This window comes from Lampetra planeri, chromosome 78 (genome assembly GCF_965212315.1).
Source record: "Lampetra planeri chromosome 78, kcLamPlan1.2.h2, whole genome shotgun sequence".
Lineage (NCBI taxonomy): Eukaryota > Metazoa > Chordata > Hyperoartia > Petromyzontiformes > Petromyzontidae > Lampetra > Lampetra planeri.
In genome coordinates, this window is record NC_136183.1 from 2,202,351 (window position 1) to 2,224,019 (window position 21,669).

Genomic DNA, 21,669 nt, shown 5'->3' on the forward strand with positions numbered 1-21,669 from the left:
ACCCATCGTGCCTGAAACCCTTCCTTACCTCACTACATCTACTCCACGCGGGGGCCAAGGGCGTGACGTGTCCGACGAGCCGAGTCGTGCGATCGCCGGGCCTAACCTTCAGCCCAGCCGTGTGCTTGCACCCTCAGACACCTCGGGAGTAGCGCCTCCACGGCGCACTGCTCCGGCCACGGGGAGTGCCTCATACTCGGCTGCCGCGTCTCCTCAAAGCCGCCATCCTCCACTTCATGCGACACCAAGGCCACGTCTTCCACCCGCTGCTTATGATGGACCGTCGACCAGGACCCGGTCGAACTCTATACCTTTTCATGAACGTTTCCATGCTCGTCCGTCATCCGCTTTCTCGGCCGGTTTGAGTGGCTCGCGTCCGCGGGGGGGGGGGGGAGAGGTGTGTTGTCTAGGGTGTATTACCAATCGTGATAATCCATTGATTCTCACTTTGACTTTTACTGATTATGTTTTAGTGTGTTTGTCATGTCACAAAATTCAGATCTCTCCGCAGGATACAGTTCCTATAATTAATATTATGCATGAACTTAGGAAGGCATCACTCAGATTCTTCTGTGTTAAGCAACTTTAATCTAAAAAAAAAACATAACATTATAATATGCAAACTCTTATGCTAGGAATGTCAACGCAGTACTCCTGAAGATGTCCTCGGTGATCCGTACATTAAACCCTCAATAGTTGGGTTTGTTAAACTGGGTAACAGAACAATCTGCTAATTCCTCAGAGTAAATCGACCGTACACGGCGACAGGAAAAAAGTCCTTAAAAATGAATGTGACAATATTCATACGAATGGTAATAAAGGAAAATGTGCCTAAGACAAAGGTAGACCTCAATGAATTCACTGGTAAGATTATGCAATTAACGAAATGTCTTGGAACAATGTTTATCAATTGGCTAAGGGCTCTAATACATTCGCGGGCAAGATTATGTGATCAAAGGATATATTTTAACACAATAGTATCCCTGTGTGTGTGGAGATTCGTAACATAGATGTTTATAAATGTTTAGTTTCAGCAATGAATTCATTGGTACAGATTATGCAATTAACAAGTGTTACTCAAATACTTTTAAGCGACCGTATCTACGTAACTCAATGAGCAGCAATGCTCTATGGGAACCTCATTTGCCAGTAAAAATATGATAATTGGTTCTTTACCCTTCTATCTGGCAAAGGTGTCAGTTTTGTTGCCAGATAGAAGGGTAAAGAACCAATTATCAGCAGCAATGCTATCCACGATCAGATAATAGTTGACGGACCCACTTTGGATGACGACCCTTTTTGAAATACAAGGAGAACTTTCGGAGCAATCTTATTAGTCTCGATATGCGCGTTGTGTGTGTGAGTGTTGTTTCCCTGCTCCACCTTTTTTTGTAAGGGGATTCCCTGCTAGGCGAGGAGTGGTGGGTCGTGTGTGTGTGTCATACACACGGATCTCTCTCTTGCTCTCTTGGTGGCAGCTGCAGGCCTCTCTGTTGCAGGCATGATGCTCGTCTTTGAAGGTGCACGATTGTGCTCGCAGTTTGCACGCCAGCACCGACACTTTTACTCGGTTGCGCTGGTTATACGCTCTCTCTCCTTCTCCGTCCTCTCCTTCAACGGTGCACGATTGTGCTCGCAGCTCGTCCGCTGGTCGCTGTTCCTCACTCTTGTCTTGGTTCCCAGCTGGTGCTCGGTCTGTGTGTGTGTGGGTCGAACCCTCGGTGCTCTCGTAAGCGCTGACACTCTACCTCATGGCTACGCTATTCAGGCTCTTTTTCGCTGCTCTGTGCTCTCTACCTCGGCGGCAGCTGCCAGCTTTGCACGGGGGCCCCCTGTGGTGTCTCTCCCGCCCTTCCTTCATTGGCTGCGCTGGTTCAGGCTCTTTCCACTGCTTCGTGCTCTCTCCTTTGGCGTGCAGCTGCCAGCTTCACGCGGGCACCGAGTGATGCTTCTCCCGCCCTTCCTTCAGGGCTCATGCTGTGAGCTGCTCGTCATAGCTCCTCACTTACTCTCAGAACTCATAAATTGTATTTGCACACCTCTTAGCTTCTCGCAACTCTTATCGCTTAGTGCAATACAACTTTTCGAAATCCTTGACTCTGCAAGCGACTCAAAACATCAGGATAAATGTAGAATAAAACTTCCAGCGATACTCTGTCGGTCAGCGCCGAACTCAGCACCTAGCAACACATCGCCCCTCTCCTCTGCAAGACTCGACATCCATGGTTGATTGCAGGGCCCACCGCCGGAGCTTGCCACAGCAAGACTGAATTGTGTGTACTGTATTCATACTCTTAGTTCTTTCGGTAAAGTCACGTAGGTAAAAAATGAAATTAAAATAAAACAATAAAAATCACGACGTTTCGGAGGCAACACAAGTCTCCGTCATCAGGTGGGACCGTCACAGCCAGATTAGCTGCATCAAGTGAGGGAGGGATTCAAGATGTAAGCTCTTAAGTACCAGTTAAGGGAGGAGGGGGGGAGGGGCTCATCAGAATGTGGTAGCCACAAAGGACATTTCCTTTGATTTTGCTCTCAGCCTGCGGGAACAGCTGTTTGTCTGGTGTATGTGTGTGTGTTCTAATTTTATTGAAGTAAGTAATCTGTTAAGTCTCATCAACGCCTGGTTCCTGTCCGCTTCCCCAAGCCATCTCGCCATCTATGGAAACAGATGCTTTCAATTGCCCCTAAGTGTGTCTTTCAACTTTCTTGCAATAATTAATCTGGAAGGAAGGGGGAGGGGGTTCCTTTTGTCCGATTGCGTTCTTCCCCCTCTTCCCTCACGTTTTGGAGCGTTACATTTTCTTGTCTCTCATAAAGAGGGGCGCTGTGGCCTTTCAAGTCGTGTTCTCTCATGCACCAGTTGGAAGTTAAAAATATTATTTACCTCCTATAGCTTGATACTGTACCACTTTCCGCAGTTTTTACTCTGCAAGTGACTCAAAGTACGTTTTGCGTAGTGTTTTGGGCAATGTTTACAGCGTTGTATTTTATATATTAAGGGGAGGCGTCCCCCTGCATCACGATTTACTGTTGGAAGACAAAGGCGGTTGGAAAAACATTATCTTGGTTGTGTGTGATTGACCTGTTTCGCATTGTATTTCTTCTGGATGACCCTCGGTCTAATACTTCATAATTATTATTTAACCAAGATTTGTGATCTACCATAGTTATTACCACAGGTATTCCGAGGGTTTTATTAACCTTTTCCCCCGCCTGTAGCCAGGGATCCATGCTTTTTATTCTAGAGTTATATTTTGATATCCTGAGGTTGGAGATTTAACTAAGTTTTTACTTCAGCTTTCGTGACTGCCGGAATTCATGTTCTTTGGTTATTTCAGTAAAGTCACTTAGATAGAAAGATACAATAAAAAAAAATATATGCAGAGAATAAGAGTAAATAAAGTAATAATAAAAGCCACTAATGTAGACTACAGTCTGGATCTTAATCTGAGAGTGTACTGGCAGCCTATAATGTCGATGTATTCTTGTCGCTAAGTTTCTAACCTTACCGTTGTAAAAAAAAACAGTTGTAATGTCCGATTGCCCCATTTCTGCATCCGTGGAGATCTGAATGGGGTGGTGCAACGACCCCGTGTCAGCAAATTTCATTTGAAACCAGGCTGTTCCTCCCGTGCCAGCAAGTCTTGAGATTTGTTTGTGAAACTGTCCAAAACGTCCGTGGTCGTGTCATTTGGTCCTTTGACAATCTGGAGATTTCCCAGATTGTCATTAACCTCCATTTGCCCCGGGGTTTATTATTTAATGGCTATTCATGACCTTCTCCCTCCAGTTGCTATGATGTAGCAAGGCGGCTGGGGTGTGAGGGGTGGGGGTGTGCCTCACCCTTTCATGCTCCATGCTCACCCCGATCGATTATTACAAAAAATAGGCAGAATCATTATTAATATACATTTTGGGAAAAGGCCTATATATACAACTGACAATATGGCCCAAATATTTCACCAATGTCTGAAGTAAATTACATTTTAGCCGCACGGATGCGTTCAGTCTCTCAAAGACCGAACGCAACTGCTGCAAGATGTTCGTCAAAGATACAGCTAAAACCGATGACGTCGTCCAAATAAATTAGGCAAGAATCCCATTGAAATCCTGCTAGGACCAACCGCTTGGTCGAGCCCCTGGGGTGTGCGAAAAGCGTTTTTTGGTATAGATTCATCATCGAGGGGCAATTGCCAAAACCCGGGCAGCAAATCGAGGGTTGAAAAAAATTGCGCGCCTGCTCACGCATCTAAGGAGTCGTCCATATGAGGGAGGGGATATGCATCTGCCACCGATATCTTATTTAATTTGCGGAAATCAACGCAAAATCGCTAGTTACCATCGCGTTTCTTCACTAGGAGTATGGGCGCCCCCCACGGGCTGTTGGACGAGGAAATAATATCAGCTGCCAGCATCTCATCCACAGCCCGTGTCGATATGATGCTGCAGAAGAGTGCGACCAATATCAAATTTGCTGGCGCTAAAAACATAGGAAAAATCGTGTAAGAGCCGGCGCAGCTGAGCTTGCTGAACCTCTGTCAATCCAGGGTTCTCGGAGCATAGAGTTTCCAACCATGCGGAATCTGGCACGTTAATATTTTCAATGCTTCCCGCATTGAAAATATTGGGAGCTGACTCCGTATTGTCAAAACACTGGGTGGCTGTGGCGTGCACCAGGACAGTGCCCGCCTGAATCACAACCGGTGCATGCCCCGTATTAAGCACTTGTAGGAACGGCACCCACTCGGCGGATACAATAGTCATAGCCCCCACCAGGAAAGGGGATCGTGCCATAGCGTTTGAAAGGGTTAGCAGGATACCGTCCTCAGGGCCTATGAATGGCAATTCCTTGTGCAATCACAGCGGAACGAGCATCTGGGCACACGGAGGAACTTTAACAGTTTGGCTAGCTATCGCTTGAATGACAGCGTTCTGCGATGGCTCCCGGCTGGGGGAGTTCAGAAACAGAAATCGCTGTCCCGATGGCATTTCAATGCACCCCTGGTCGGCGAGAATTTTCAAAGGCATCCTGCATAAAAAAAATCGGTGCCCAGCAAACAGGGCAAGGCCAATGTCCATGAAACCAACGCCGGTCCTTCTGACCCATTATGCCCAGACTCCCCCCGTTAGCCGCCACACAAGCACTCTCTACGGGGGGCAAGATGACTGGACGACGAAGGTAACATTTGAAACAGCCTCGGAAACCATGGTCGCTGAGGCTCCTGTGTCTACCAGCAGACGAATCTGGATCCCTTGAATGAACCCCATGATTGTTCAGGAACCCACTACAGCGCCTACTACGCGATGAGCCAGTGCGTTCCACTGCTCAGCGCCGTGCGGCCAACACTCTACCGACCCCGCACTCTGTAATTGAGATGTGATGGGATGAGTTTTTACAGGATGAATCCGCACCCGACCTAAGCTAAATGAGTAATGGGACAAAGCAGCAGTGTGTCTGATGCGTCCGGACTCGCCTGTGCACTGCGGGAAGAGGTGTTGAAGCCAGAGGATGATGGAGACGACGAGAAACTGCCGGTCCCATAGTGGCAGTCGACGGCGATGTGGCCCGGCTAGCTGCACCTATAGCAGGTCCGGCTGGCCAAGTTTGGAGCACCACTCCAGTGACGGTGGACGTAGCCCAGCGCTCCTTCCCTCTGGCCGCCGAGCGAAGGAGGCATACGCTCGTTCATCCACGGCCGGCTCCGTTACGCTGGCCGCTACCGCCGGCCAGTCCTTGAGGTTGAGGTGTGCTTGGATGCTGCGGGCCACCCTCAGAGAGGTCAGGTCATCTTCCTCCGACACCGAGAAGGCAACCACCAACTCATGAGCCAAGGAGAGAAGCTGCTCCACGGCGAGGGAATCAAGGGCAACCCTGTCTATGCGAGGGTAGGCTGCGTGCCCCAAGGCAAGAAGTGCACTGCGATAAGCCAGCAGCGTCTCGTTCTCTCCCCGTCGCCTCAGCATGAATCTTCTTTGAACATTAGAAAGTGGATAAAAAACAACGGCAATCTCGGCGCAGGCGCGCTCGAGGGTCGCTCTATCCGACTCGGGGATGGCCAAAAAAGCGGCCAAAGAGTCGTCATCGAGGGCCGTGGGAAGAGCTTGGAGCGCCTCATGGGATGTCCATCCCACAGAGGTGAGGCAGCCTCGAATCGACGACGAAAAGCTATCCAATCTCCTCCTGCAGCGGTGAACTGGCGAACCAGTGGCAGTCGCCGAGACTTGGAAGTGCCCAGCAAGAGTGATAAGGTGGCTTCAACCTTAGATGTCGGCAGCTGCTGCTGCGGGGAGGAGATGGCGGCTGGCTGCTGCGGTGCGGGCGGATCACTCGAAACGGCGGACGAGCAGAGCGTGGCTGCGGCCACAGAAATGGCGGGAAGGTCCAGCGCCCATCACCTCGGCCGCGACAGCAGCGGGAATTGCGTCTTGATGTCCCGCGGATGTTGCAGCGGTCATTCGCTCGAAGAGATGAGCGGCGGCTTAAGCAATTTTCCAAGGTGACCGGCGATGTCCAGCCAGCTTTGCGGAGGTGGCTGGGCTGGGGCCACCACGCACTTTTGGGCAGATGGCAGCGCGTCGTCGGAACGGGTGATCAGGGCCCCGGCACCGGAGCTGTTGGAAGAACGACGTCTTGCTCGGCATCGTCGGAAGATGCAACAGATGGTTTTCTGCAATTTACCGCTGCCTTGGACATGACGGCGAAGGATCTTCAGCACTTCTGACACCAAATGTAGTGTATGTGTAGTGACATCGTGGATGTCACTGTGTAATACCGGCCCTAGAGAGGCACAGCGTGTGATGTTTTGACATCGCGGACACCACGCATATGTGGGTGCAGTACCGGTCCGAGAGGGGCTCGGTGAGTGCTGACTGACAGTGCTAGATGGCATCACGTTCTGCGTGCAGTGCCGACCCCTAGAGGATAGGGGGTGAGAGTGCCGGCCACAGGAATGGGGTTACTATAGGCTGTGGCACTCTCATTGACCCCAGAGGACACGTGGCCGGTTAAGTCTACACAGAGCCCCCAAGTGGGGCTAGGGCGGGTCACGTGTCAGGGTCGAGATCATGCTCGAGGATTCTAGAAGGTGGTCATGGCTAAGGGCAGAGCCAGCCACGCCACAGAGGATATAAGCTGGGTTCCTGAGAGGGACCGGCTGCTGTTGTTCATCCTGAAGAATCTACGTTCTACGTCCTACAGAATTACCAACCTGTGGACCTGGACCCAAGCTCTGGTCCGGTCCGTTGTAGCTAGTTATGGTGTAATTAGTGCAGTTAGCCTGGTGGTCTACCACCATAGGTTATCTTAAGGGGCAGTTACCCGATGTGTTGGCCGAGGCTCGTGAAGGGATTGCATGGTGCGACGGGTGAAAGAACGATGGCAAAAGACATCTCCTCCGACCGGGTCAATTGTCGGAGCTGGCCCATAGAGTGGATGCCGCGACCGCAGGTTTGTCCGCCGTTATTGGGTTGATAGGATTTAAATCAGGATGCTCGTTGAAATTGGTGCATCAGCGACTATCATTTCAGAGTTTATTTATAACATCTTGCCTCGTAAATGTCGTACCTTATGTCCTGTCGAAGCTCTATGCTTCGCCGCAAAACGGTGGCTCATTGGGCATCATTGGGAGAATAACAGCGGGGGTGTGCATTGCGGATGTCAAATTGAAGGGACCAGCTCTTGTATCGACGTCCCCTGCTATTCCTTCTTGCCCGGGAACGACTTTTTGGGAAGGATGCCCCTGAAATATTTGATCGACCAAGGGAGCCTTGAATTACCATCGGGCCATCAAATGGCATTTTTGCCTTCTCCCACTCGCTTGTGCACAGCCAACGCTACCATGCAAGCACTTGCACACAAAACAGTTAAGATTCCCCTTGGCGCACAAATGTTGGTCGCCTTGCGATTGTGGAAGCCGCTCGACCAGGAGACGATGGCAGGAGGAATTCTCTTGGGACCCTCTAATAAAGCTGTTTGTGGGTTAACATTAGTTGGGGCCCAGACTTTGGTATACAATGATCAGGAACCCCCTTCATTCAGGCTCTAAATGCAGGGTTAAAAACGTCGGTCATTCAGGAGGGTACCTTGCTAGCTCATGCGTCGCCAGCGCTTCGTGCAGAAAGCATCGTTGGTAGTGTCCAATATGCGGCCACACAAAAGTCCTGGTGAGGGGTAGATGGATGCGCTTTGTTCGGAAAATGTCCAGAGGGGGAAGTTGAGGGCGCTTTTGCACAAATTCTCGGATTTTTTCAGTAAATTTGACATCGGCCGCACTACGCTTCTGAGTCATCACATCGATACGGGTGACGCCGCTCCCATCCGGCATATATTATTTCACTGTCCACCAGCCCGTGGGAAGCCCCTATTGTCCTTGTTAAAAAGCAGGATGGTAGCTTGCGCTTCTGTGTTGACTTCCGTAAGCTCAATAAGATCTCTGTTGCTGATGCGTACCCTCTACCTCGGATGGACGACTCCCTGGATGCTCTTTTCCACTCTTGACCTCCTATCCGGATTCTGGCAGTTGCCACTAGACGATGCCTATAAGCCCAAAGCAGCCTTTCTTACACCACAAGGCTTTTTCAAGTTCAATCGGCTTCTGATGGGTCGTCATTCTGCGCCGGCTACGTTCCAGCGATTGATGGAACTGGTTCTAGCTGGTTTCCAGTGGGACTCATGCCTGATATATCTCGACGATGTTATCGTCTTCAGCCGTACGTTTGACGAACACCTTGAACGGTTACGTGCTGTTTTTCTTAAAATACGTGTGGCCAACCTAAAATTTTAACCTCAGAAGTGTCACCTTCTCCAGAAATTGGTTCGGTATATTGGCCACGTAGTAAGTAAATCGGGTATTGCGACTGACCCGGACAAAAGCAGTGTGTTCTTACTTGGCCGACCCCCGTGTCAGTAGGGGAGGTGCACAGTTTCATAATATTCGCGTCCTATTACCGCCGTTTTGTCGCCGGGTTCGCTTCCATCGATAAACCTCTACACGCCTTGAAGGAAAAGGGTAAAAAATTCCATTGGGGGGAGGAGGCCGCATTTGTTGCGGTCCGGGATGGCTTGGTGAACGCCCCTCCCCTCCGCTACCCACATTTTTCCTTGCCGTTTGTCCTTGATACAGACGCTAGTTGTCAATGGCATCGAGAGTGTTGTCACATATGGAAGCAGAGTGCTGTCTCCGGCCGAACGGTACTGTGTTGCACGCCAGGAACTGTTAGCTCTTGTGTTTTTCGTGCAACAGTATCGCCCCTATTTGTATGGTAGACGCTTTGAGGTGCGCTCTGACCATGCAGCGCTATAGTACGCACTGCATATTGAACAGCCATCTGGCCAACTTTCACGTTGGTTGGAGGTCCTCCAGGACTATTCCTTTCATGTTACTTATCGCAAAGGCTCCCAACACACGAACGCGGACGCCCTGTCGCGATTACCAACGAGCGATGGGTGCGCATGTTTTTCGCGCACCCATGAAAAATGGGGGCACCTCCAGGCTGAGGACGCTTCCCTGCTTAAATTACGACGCCGTGTTGGGGAGGCTGATGGGGGCGTGGATCGACGGGGTGTTGCCTCTGTCATTCTCAGAGGCGGATTGCTCATAAATTGGGATGGAGGGTTGTGCTGTTATAACATTGTTGTGCTCACTGCCCAGCGGGGTAAGGTTATTTGGGCGGTACACGAACGATTGTTGCACCTGGGTGTGCATAAGACGTTGGCCACACTTAAGTTGGACTTCTTTTGGCCTGGCATGTTGGAAGGTGTCGCTAATTTGTTGAAAGGGTGTGTACAGTGAGCGTGGCTGAAACCGCCATCAAAACCCTGTTGTCTACCGTTGCAATCGATTCAGGTCTCCCGCGTAAATGAACTGGTTGCTCTGGACATCCTTGGTCCATATCCCACTACTCGTCATGGGAATAGGTATTTGCTAGTGGGAGTCATGATGGCCGGGGGCCTGGCCACTCCCCAACCAGTCAACGGTGACGATCATTGAGGTATTCCTCAATTGCTGCGTAATGGACAAGGGTGCTCCCGAACGTCTTTTGACCGATCAGGGCAACATTTTTTTCCGAAATTGCTGTGCGAGGTGTGCGATTTGTTAGGTATGCACGTGACCATACCACCCACAGACGGATGGCATGGTTGAGCGGCTGCACAGGACTCTGACCTCCACGTTGAGCCATCAGGTCAGCGAGTACCAACTAGATTGGGATTTGCATATTCCTGGAGTCCTGGATGCATATAGGATGGCTGCTCACGCATTCACTGGCTACTCACCGTTTTTTTTTATGTACAGGAGAGAACACTACCCCCCGATTGATGTCAAATTACAAGCCGCTCCAAGCAAGGCTAAATAAAAACATTCTGACTCCGTGCGCTTTACCCGTCAGAAGCTTTCCGAAGCACGGGAGGCTTCCAGAGTAAATTCCAATTCACGCCAATTGGCAATTGAGCGGCTGAAGGGTTCCCGTACTTCCGCACATGAGTGGGTGCCATGAGACAGAGCCTAGTTGCACTGTCCACAGGTACCGGTGAGTACGTCGCCCAAATTGTTTAAACCCTGGAAGGGGCTGGTTGATGTGATTCGAGTTGGTTTCTACATCCCTCACGCCTCAAGCCTTTCATCACTCCGCGTGAGTTTGTTCCATCTCCACACCACAGGGGCTGTGTGTCAGATGTGTCCGGTGAGCTGACGTGTGTACCCGCTGAGGTTGGTCCTCTGCGAAGTCGTGTGATCCCGTCCTCAGGTGCCGCGCGTTTAACGTCCCCCGAGCCACCTGCGCTGTCTCAACTGGATTCGGGAGAAGACAGCCCGTCTGCCCGGCCGACTGCTCTTCGTGAGGAGCCGGGTTCGACGGGACATTTCCATGTTCCCCCCGGGACCTCCAGGGAGAGTGAGTCCTGGGGACCCGGCCACGCACACTCCCACATCGTCGGTTGGTTGTCGCACTCGGCAGGCTGTATCAGTTATTGGCTGAACCTGGCCTTTGTTGTGCTTGTGGGTGTTGTTACACGGTGAGGATGGGAGATATTGCTCACTTGATAATTAACGAGTTCTATCTACCAATGGCTCCCGCCACCTTGGAGGTCCAGTTCGTATCCCTTACTACTAACAACGAGTGCTTTTCCATCATTTCCATCTATCGCCCTCCAGATGGCAGCATCAACACCTTCTTAAATGAGCTTTCGGAATTCCTTTATCTGATTCCTAACCCATCTCACAGGCTCGTGCTTACAGGTGACTTTAATTGCCCCGGCAATACCCCAGCCTCCATCGATAGTCACCTTGAGTCAACTTTGGCCTGCCATAACCTGGTCATCACAAACTCAGGCCCCACCAGAGCTTCGTCAACAAATGTTGAGAGCATGCTTGACCTGGTTCTGGAACCTGACCAGCACCGATGCATCATCGCACTGGGAGTTTTCCAAACTGGTTACTCTGACCACCGCCTCATACTTTTTTCCCTCCAATTTCCCAAGCCAATAACCATGAAATTCACCCGCAACTTGCGTAATTTTAAGGGTATCGAATTTTCTGCTTTTCGTCACCTTGCAAATTCGCTTTCAATGTTATCCCCATCATCGGATCCAACCATCTGCGCTCTCCAACTAGAAGCTGACATGAGGGCGGCGTTGGACAAACTAGCTCCATTAAAATCACGAACCGCTAGGCAGTCTTCTCACGACACTCACTGGCTCTCAAGAGATGCCATCATTGCTAAGCGAACCAGGAGGCGCCTTGAAAGTATCGCATCCCGCAGTGGTCTACCTGCTGATCGACTTGCTTACAGAGTCGCCTGCAGGGAAACTAACAAACTGATCCTAGTCTCACGTTCCTCCTACATTGAGGAACGCATCAAAAAAGCAACCCGAAAACCGCGCATTCTATGGAAAACCCTCAAAGATCTTCTACATCCTGGTAGCACCATGGTCCCTCACCTTAGCGATCCCCTTGCCTCACTGAAACTTGCCACCTCTTTTAATACTTACTTCACCAAGCTAATCACCATCGCAAACTCGTGCACGTTTACCGACACATCACATCATTGTACCCCGCTCATGGTACCTAAAATTGTAAACACTAACCCAGACACTCTTCTAATTACGCTAAAGCCGGTGTCTACAAAAGACGTTTTCTCTTTAATTGAATCACTTCATTTGAAGTCATCTCCACTCGACGTGCTCCCAGGTTCCTTGTTCAAGCAATGTGCTCCGGAACTCGCCATCATGATCAGGAACATCGCAAATGCCTCCTTCACTTCGGGGTGTTTTCCGTCCAACCTCAAACCTGGCCTGGTTTCTCCCTTGTTAAAGAAACCAAGTCTAGATCCGGATGACCCATCTAGTTATCGTCCCATCACTAACCTCTCGAACCTCTCTAAACTCCTTGAACGACTAGCCCTCGCCCAGCTAAAACCACACATCACCTCCTCCGCAAACTACTGCTGCTTCCAGTCAGCTTACCGTCAAAACTATTCCACAGAAACAGCACTCACTAGAGTGCTCGATGACATTTTAACGATCATTGATTCCAGCTCAACTGTTGCATTTGTAAGTCTGGACATTTCGTCAGCCTTCGACACCATCAACCAATCGCTCCTTACTTCCCTCCTGAAATCCGACTTCGGTATATGCGGCTCAGCACTCAAGTGGATAGTTTCGTACCTTTCTCACCGGCAATCTTCAGTCAGGGTGGGCATGTCCACATCGCCTGAAACAACAGCATTATGCGGAGTTCCCCAGGGCTCTGTTCTAGGTCCCCTGCTCTTCACAGCCTACACTTCCCCGATCGGCCAGCTCATTGCAAGCTTCGGTGTTAAGCATCACTCATATGCGGATGACACGATTCTATTCACCGCCATCGATTCTAGCAATGCATCTGGATTCGAGAAGCTCTCGGAATGTACCACTGCCGTGCAACAATGGTTCACTGCACACAACCTAGCCCTTAATCCGAAAAAGTCAGTGGCCATCATGTTAGGTACCAAGCAACGTCTCAATTCAGCAGCACTCCCCACACACATACACATCTTCGGTCACAGCATCAAGTTCACCGACCACTTCAGCTACCTCGGTGTCATCCTAGATTCAACTTTATCCTTCGACCGTCAAACCAACCATATCATCAGCTCATGTAACTTTCACCTGAAGGCTCTTAGACACATACGTCCTCTCATCTCTACTGAAATTGCCAACACATTGGCATGTTGCATAGTTGGGTCTCGCCTTGACTATTGTAACTCCGTCCTAGTCCGGACCTCCGCTGGCAACCTAAAGAAACTTCAAAGACTACAAAATAACCTAGCACGCGTCATTGCCCACACTCATCCCCGTCTCGACTCACTAGCTTGTCTCCGTGCTCTCAACTGGCTACCCATCGCCAGGAGGGTCACATACAAGACCGCCTGCCTCTGCCACAATGCCTTCATATCCGCCTGCCCGCCGTACCTTTCTTCATTATTGACAACTTGCAGCTCAGCACACGGCAGATGCCTGCGTAGCGCGACTCACGACCTCCTCTTGATACCAAGATCCAGGATGGTCATGTCTATGTGCCGCTTCTCGGTGGCAGCCCCAACAGTCTGGAACGATATCCCTCTGCACATTCGCAGCATCACCTCAATCGCCTCCTTCAAGAGACACTTAAAAACTCACCTCTACAATCATGCTTTTGAGCGACTCTGAGCTTGGCTCCGCGCCTCTGAGTTGCGGCCACTACGTCTGCAAATTTGCGCGCGTTACAAATTGAACTATTATTATTATGGAGGGGGTTCCGAGCGTTTGCGTGTTACTGCGTTTTGTTTGATTTCTCTCTCTTACCCTGTTGCATATTCTGTAATTTCGTCCCCTTTCCCCGTTAGTTACTATATAATTGTATATAGAGCACATATTGTATAGATTGGCTTGGATATTTATTTGTTGAGGCAGGCTAAGGCTTTGTTCAATTGTTCATTGTTTAAGGGGGAGTTGACAGCCAGGACGGCCGAGTGCTACGAAGGGGGGGGGGGGGGTGATGTAGTGACATCACAGATGTCACTGTGTAGTACCGGCCCTAGAGGGGCTCGGTGAGCGCTGGATGGCACCACGCGTGGTGTGCAGCGCCGAACCCTATAGGATGGGGTGTGAGAGTGCCGGCCACGAGAATGGGGTTACTTTGGGCCGTGGCACTGTGGTTGACCCCAGAAAACACGTGACCGGTTAAGTCTACACAGGGGCCCCAAGTGGGGGCTAGGGGTGGTCGAGATCTTGCTCGAAGAGTCTGCAGGGTGGGCGTGGCCAAGGGTGCAGCTGGCCATGCCGCAGAGCATATAAGCCGGGTCCCCCAGAGGGACCGGCGCTGTTGTCATCCTGAAATCGACGTTCTATGTCCAACGTCCTAGAAAGTCTCCAACACGTGGTCCGGGACCCAAGCTGGGGTCCGGTCCAGTGTAGCCAGTTACCATGTAATGAGTGCAGTTAGCCTGGTGGTCCAACACCATAGGTTGTTATCCTGTTAAGAGGCAGTTACCACGTGTTGGTATTATGCAAATTTATGGAATTATGTACATGTATGCACTTATGAAAATTAGGCTCAGCTTCCTTGTCTAGGGTGCATTACCAATCGTAATAATACAATGATTCTCACTTTAAATTTTACTGATTATGTTTTAGTGTAATTCTATCAGGTCTCAGAATTTAGATCTCACCGCAGGATACAGTTCTTATGATTAAGATTATTATGCATGAACTTAGGAAGGAACCACTCAGACTTTTCTATGTTAAAAACACTTTAATATCTAAAAGCACTCTAATATTCTAATGTAATGCGGGTGTAAACGGCTGCGCGGATATGACGTCATGGGGGGGAGGAGTTAGGTCACGTGTGAGAGAGGGGTGAGGTCTTAAGGGAGAGATACCGGAAGAGACGGGAGAGTGTGGGAGATAGAGTTAGAGTGAGGCCACGCATGGCGGAGGTCGAGGAGTGGCGAGATCGCCACACACACGGAGAATAAGACTTGGCACCGTCGGCCAGCGGTGACCAAGCACGGAGGAACGATGGGCAGCGGTGGAGCTGCAGTGAGGGCAGCGGTGGAGCTGCAGTGAGGGCAGCCGGAGGACTGCACAGGGGATCTGCAGCGGAGCTGCAGAGGTGTGGAGGCTACGGGAGCGAGGGCAGCTATGGAGCTGCCAAGGGGAGAGCTCTGAGCGAGGGCCGTGTGGGAAAAGTGTAAGAACCCGAATAAAGGACAACGGAGACAGACCCAGGATCGAGTCCTTTATTACACTGGTGTCAGAAGTTAAACGGCATGTCAAAACAGCTCAGAAGAAAGAATATTCCTGCGCCATCATCTGCTACATCATCCGACGACGACGACCTTCCTCGGGCGGTCGACCTGCCTGCGATGGAGGAGGAGATCCGTGCGGGAACAAGTGCGGGTCCGGGAGTCCAAGATGTCGCCGCGTCGGTGGACCCGTCTGCACCAGAGGACGCGGATTGGCGATGGACGCAGATGGCGGCGCAGCTGGAGACACTGAAAATCGTGCTCGCGCAATTGTGCGAGCTCGTCACGCCGAGGACGGCGTTGGGGAGAGCCGATGGAGGTCCGCAGGTCGCTGCCTTGCCTCCGCTGTCGGCGCCATTGGCCACGCGGCAAGAAGACGCCATCTTGGGCGTGGCAGGAGAAGAACGGCGGGAAGCCGCCATCTTGCGCTCTCCGCGGCGAGAGGCCGCCATCTTGAACACGTTGCGATGCGACGCCATTTTGAATATGCCGCCTGGTGACTCATCGGCTGAGGACGGTGCAACAAGGAGTCGCAGTCGTCATCTCACGACCATCAAAGAATTCTCCATCGGGGGTGATTGGAGTGCTTTTGCCTGCAGATTTCTGGCGGCGGTACGCTCAGCAAGATGGACGGACGCTGAGGCATTGGAGGTTTTACCGACTCTTCTCGATGACGAGTCGGTGAGATTCTTCCGCTCTACAAAGGCCGAGAAGAAGAAAACATTGAGAGGAGTTTTCGACGAGATGGCAGATGCATATGAGCCACCGGATGATGCTCATCGCCGGTTTGTTCAACGTCAGCGAGCACCCGAGGAGTCGCCGGTGGCATACAGGGGTGCAGTATTGGAGTTGGCCATGGCTGCATACCCGGAGACGGAGCCTGACCTGCTCGAACCTCTCATCTTGGGTAAGATGCTCGAGCTGTCCCAGGGGTGGACGTACGTGTGTTAGTGGATTCCGGGGCGTCCGTGACCATTATATCGGATGTCATTTTCCATCTGTTGAACATCCCACCTGAGGCCATGCGTCCGGTTTACGATTCCTGTGTCGCTGCCAACGGGGGTAGCATGGGCATTGTGGGCCAGGTGGACGCTACAATATCTATCGGGGGAGTGTCGGCCTCGGGAATTGTGTTAATTTCGAGGTCCCTCGCGGTTCCTTGCTTGTTGGGTACTGACTTCCTGGCCAAGATGCCCATTCTAATTCGAATTAATCAAAACTGCATTGAATTACCGGGTGGGCGAAAAATTACATTTCTACCGTCGCCCTGGGGGCGACCTCCTCCGGTCGCCCAGGTGCAGGCGCTGTCCGAGGTATCTGTTGATATTCCACCTGGCTCACAGATGCTTATCCCCTTGCGATATCGGAAGCCTGTACCTGGTCGTCAGGGTGCAATTGGGATTTTGTTGTCGCCGTCCGCCACTATAACGGGCGGAGCGGCGCTCGTTGGGGCGCAAACTATTGTCCGGCATGACCAGCAGCCGTTTCTGCAGGTGCTTAATGCAAGTACCGAAAATGTGTGTGTGCCGGCTGGTACGGTTGTGGCACATGCCACTACGGCGTTTACGGCACAAGATCATCTGGGCAGCCAGGTCGTGGTTTGTGGTGTTTCAGGTCCTGCTGCCGCTGATAATCGCTGGATCGCCGAATTGTGTGGGGAAAATTCTTCCCTTTCCGGTGAACAACGTTGTGCGCTTCGTAAATTATTATTGAGTTATTCTGATGTGTTTAGCTCCGACGATTTGGACTTGGGACGCACCTCCTTGCTTTACCATCATATTGACACAGGGGACGCTGCCCCTATTCGGTTGAACTCGCATCGGATGAGTCCGGCGGAGCGAGATCAGGTTCGAGGGGCAGTGGATGACATGTTGGCTGCGGACATAATATCTCCATCTAACAGCCCATGGGGCGCGCCTGTTGTTTTGGTTAAAAATAAGGATGGCAAATTGCGATTTTGTGTCGACTTTCGAAAATTGAATAAAGTGTCTGTGGCAGATGCGTACCCCCTGCCGCGTATGGACGAATCCCTCGATGCCTTGTCGGGGGCGAAGTTCTTTTCAACGCTAGATCTCTCTTCGGGATTCTGGCAGCTTCCCCTTGACGAGCCCTCGCGGGAGAAGACTGCTTTCCGTACGCCGCAGGGGTTATTCCAATTTAATTGTCTTCCGATGGGGCTGAATGCTGCCCCTGCCACATTTCAAAGGTTGATGGAGTTGGTGTTAACGGGGTTGCAGTGGGAGACATGTCTGATATATGTAGATGATATTATCGTCTTCAGCCGCACATTTGATGAGCATTTACTGCGGTTGGAGGCGGTGTTCGCCAGGATGCGTTCCGCAAATTTGAAATTTAAGCCTAAGAAATGTCACCTACTGCAACGGTCCGTGCGCTATTTGGGGCATATCGTAAGTGCGGATGGGGTGGCCATGGATCCGGACAAGACAGCATGCGTCCGTGACTGGCCAACCCCGGCCACGGTGGGGGATGTACGTCGCTTTTTGGGGTTTGCCTCATACTATCGGAGGTTTGTTCCGGATTTCGCGACGATCGCGAGGCCCTTGCACATCCTTACGGGTAAAGGAAGGAAATTTGCTTGGGGACCGCCGGAAGAGGCGGCGTTTCAGGGCCTGCGCGATCGACTGGCTACGGCACCGACGTTAGATTATTCTGATTTCGATCACCCCTTCATTCTGGATACGGATGCGAGTGACACGGGCATTGGGGCCGTGTTGTCTCAATCAAAAGGTGGTGTGGAACGCGTGGTGGCGTATGGTAGCCGGGTTTTGTCTCCCGCAGAAACTCGCTACTGCGTCACACACAGGGAACTTTTGGCTATTGTTTTCTTTCTCCGCCAATTTCGACCGTATCTCTACGGTCGTTCGTTTATTGTTCGCACGGATCATGCGGCCTTGCAGTATGCTCTTAAGATGGACCAGCCATCCGGCCAGTTGGCGCGGTGGTTGGACACGCTGCAAGAATTTTCCTTCCAAATTCACCATCGGAAGGGGGTGCGTCACGCGAATGCGGACGCGCTTTCTAGGTTGCCGCAGCGATCCCCTTGCGCGTGCGCGTCGGGGACGCATAGATGTGCGCCGATTCAGCAACCCCCTCAGCCTGTTGCGTTGGCGGTCGACGTGCCTGAAGCTCCAAAGGAGCCGGGACCGGCTGATGGGATTCTGAATCTTCCAAGGGCTGTGTGGATTCGGGAACAAATGTTGGATGGTTCATTGGTCTCGTTACGGAATCGGACTGTGAAGAAGAGTGGGGGACTGGGTACGGGGTGTATGCCAGAAACCGCTCTCCGCGATGGTCTGCCAGAAACCGCTCTCCGCGATGGTCTGCTGATGTGGAGGGAAGGGTTACAGGAACGCTGGCGTCTGGTTGTACCGGCATCCTTGCGGTACGAGTTAATTAGGACTCTGCATGGGGACACGCTTTTACATCTGGGGGTGCAGAAGACCCTATTGACGCTGCAGCGAGACTATTTTTGGCACGGCATGACAACGGATGTCGTCAGTCACGTTCGCGCGTGTCCCGATTGTGCCCGGCGAAAACCAGCTAAACAACCATATGTGCCGCCCATACAGTCTATTCAGGTGTCTAGAGTTAACGAATTGGTGGCGTTGGACATTTTGGGACCCTTCCCGCCATCCGCTAAGGGAAATAAATACTTGCTAGTTGGGGTGGAGTACCTCTCCCGCTGGCCGATGGCCTGGCCTTTGCCTGACCAGTCAGCGGCGTCTATCACAGACGCCTTTCTATTCGGGTACGTTATGTACAAGGGGGCGCCGGAGAGGCTCCTCACAATTGTTGGGGGAGGTGTGCGCGGCTCTTGGAACTAAAAAGATACGGACATCTCCCTACCATCCGCAAACGGATGGTATGGTCGAACGGCTAAATCGGACATTGTCCGCCATGTTGTGTCACACCGTGAGTGAAAAACAATCGGATTGGGATTTGCATATCCCTGGGGTACTTTCGGCATACCGAATGACGCCGCATGCGGCTACAGGATATTCGCCGTTTTTCCTTATGTACGGTCGCGAGAATGTGCCGCCAATGGATGTGCAGTTGGGAACTGGAGTGAGGGGACCTGCTAAGCCTCTTCCTGATTACATTCGGGATACCGTTCGCCGGGTTACTGAGGCACGGGAGGGGGCCCGCATGGCTACTGCCAAAGCCCAGGCCCGGAACGAGCGGTGTGCTCGACGCTCGAAGGGGGAGTGCCCCTGGAAGGTGGGGGACATGGCCTGGCTCCATTGCCCGCAGGTGCGGCCAGGTACCTCTCCTAAATTACACAAACCATGGCAAGGGCCGGTCCGCCTCATCGAGGTTCCCAACCCACAGTCTGCGCGTGTTCGGTTTGGATCTCGGCGTTGGTTCGTTCACAAGTCGCGCTTGAAACCATATGTGGCCCCTCGAGACGATGCGTCATCTCCCGATGTTGCCTTGCCGGGGTCTGTGGCTGCCGACTCATCCTTGCCTGTGCCTGTTGACCTTGCAAGAGCGCCTGTCGTGCCTTTTACAGACAAGCCGGCCGTGACATTGCTGGAGACAGGAGACTCTGCTCGGGGTGTGCCTACCACGGCTGCGGGGACTCCGAGCCCCGCCGCCCTTCCGACCCCGTCGCAGACACGATCGCGACGCACTCCTGATGCTGGGTCTTCAGGGACACGGGACCGGGATGTTGACGGGCCTCCAATAGCGACAGGAGGACTTCATCCTGTCGCTCCTAAAACCCCGTCACGTTCCCGGTCTGCTGGAGGGCCGCCGCCCGTCCGGGACGGACCGGCGACCCGAACGCGCTCAAAGTCCCTTACATTTCGTAGATTTTTACTGTTGTGTTTTGTTGTTGTTATATTTATTGTATGCTTCGTTGTCCTTGAATGTGTGATGGTTGTGTTCGCTCGCATTACTTGTCTCGTTATTGTTCAGCCGAGGTCGGCTGGATTTTCTCTACAGGGGAGGGTGGTGTAATGCGGGCGTAAACGGCTTCGCGGATATGACGTCATGGGGGGGAGGAGTTAGGTCACGTGTGAGAGAGGGGTGAGGTCTTAAGGGAGAGATACCGGAAGAGACGGGAGAGTGTGGGAGATAGAGTTAGAGTGAGGCCACGCAGGGCGGAGGTCGAGGAGTGGTGAGATCGCCACACACACGGAGAATAAGACTTGGCACCGTCGGCCAGCGGTGACCAAGCACGGAGGAACGACGGGCAGCGGTGGAGCTGCAGTGAGGGCAGCGGTGGAGCTGCAGTGAGGGCAGCCGGAGGACTGCACAGGGGATCTGCAGCGGAGCTGCAGAGGTGTGGAGGCTACGGGAGCGAGGGCAGCTATGGAGCTGCCAAGGGGAGAGCTCTGAGCGAGGGCCGTGTGGGAAAAGTGTAAGAACCCGAATAAAGGACAACGGAGACAGACCCAGGATCGAGTCCTTTATTACACTAACATACTTATGATCGGAATTGTCAACACCGTACTCCTGAAGATGTCCTACTCATTGATACGTACAATTAACCCTCAATGGTTACGTTTGTTAAAACTGAGTAAGAGAAAAATCGGCTAACTCCTGCGAGTAGAACGACCATACACGGCGATAGGAAAAGTTATTTAAAAAATGACAATATTCACATGAAACGTGCTAAAGAAACATGTGCCCAATGGCAAAAGTAGACATCAGTGATTTCATTGAGAAGATTATGCAATTAACGAAATGTCCTGAAACAATAGTGTGAGTACTAATGTGCCTGTTTGGCAAACAGATGCTTATCAATTGGATAATGGCACATCAATGAATGTACAGGCAAGATTCTGTAATCAAAAGAAAAAATCTCAACACACTAGTATTCCTGTGAGTGTAGATTGATAACAAACGCTTATCAATGTTTAGTGTGTAAATTAATTCATTGGTAAGGTTATGCAATAAACAAAAACAATTGACTAAAATACTTCGAAACGACCGTATTCATGTAACTCAAGGGAAAGAACAATGCTTTTCACGATCAACTAATAGTTAACGCACCACCTTGGGATGGCAACCCTTTTCGAAAAACACGAAGATAACTTTTTGGAACAATCTTATTCGTTCTGTGCGTTGTGTGTGGGTGTGTCGTCTTCTTGCTAACTGTTGAGTTAGCAGCTTCCGAAGTGCAGCGTTCCTTGTACCGAAAACACCTCAGGTCCCCAGGAAGGGCGCTGGATCTGCGTGTGTCGAACACACGGTGCCCTCGGCTGCTTCCTCAGTCTCTCTCCATCGCTGGGGTGGTTGCCGAGTCAGCACGCTGGTCACGCTGTGGGCGGTGCCCGTGCTGGCAAGGATGATTGGTCCGACTCCGTCTGCGTCGATGTGCGCGATCATCCCGTCGGCAGACAGCGCTTGCAGCTCGTCCGCTGTTTGCCACGCGTCACCTCC

The 21,669-nt window shown here is 51.7% G+C and overlaps 1 long non-coding RNA gene across 1 annotated transcript; it reads left to right on the plus strand.

The window, feature by feature from the left end:
• Positions 1-402: 402 nt before the first annotated feature.
• On the plus strand, positions 403-21,436 carry LOC144738211 (uncharacterized). The gene is made up of 2 exons (XR_013589180.1): positions 403-10,893; positions 19,793-21,436. It is a non-coding gene; the product is annotated as an uncharacterized LOC144738211 (long non-coding RNA).
• The last annotated feature ends 233 nt before the right edge of the window (positions 21,437-21,669 follow it).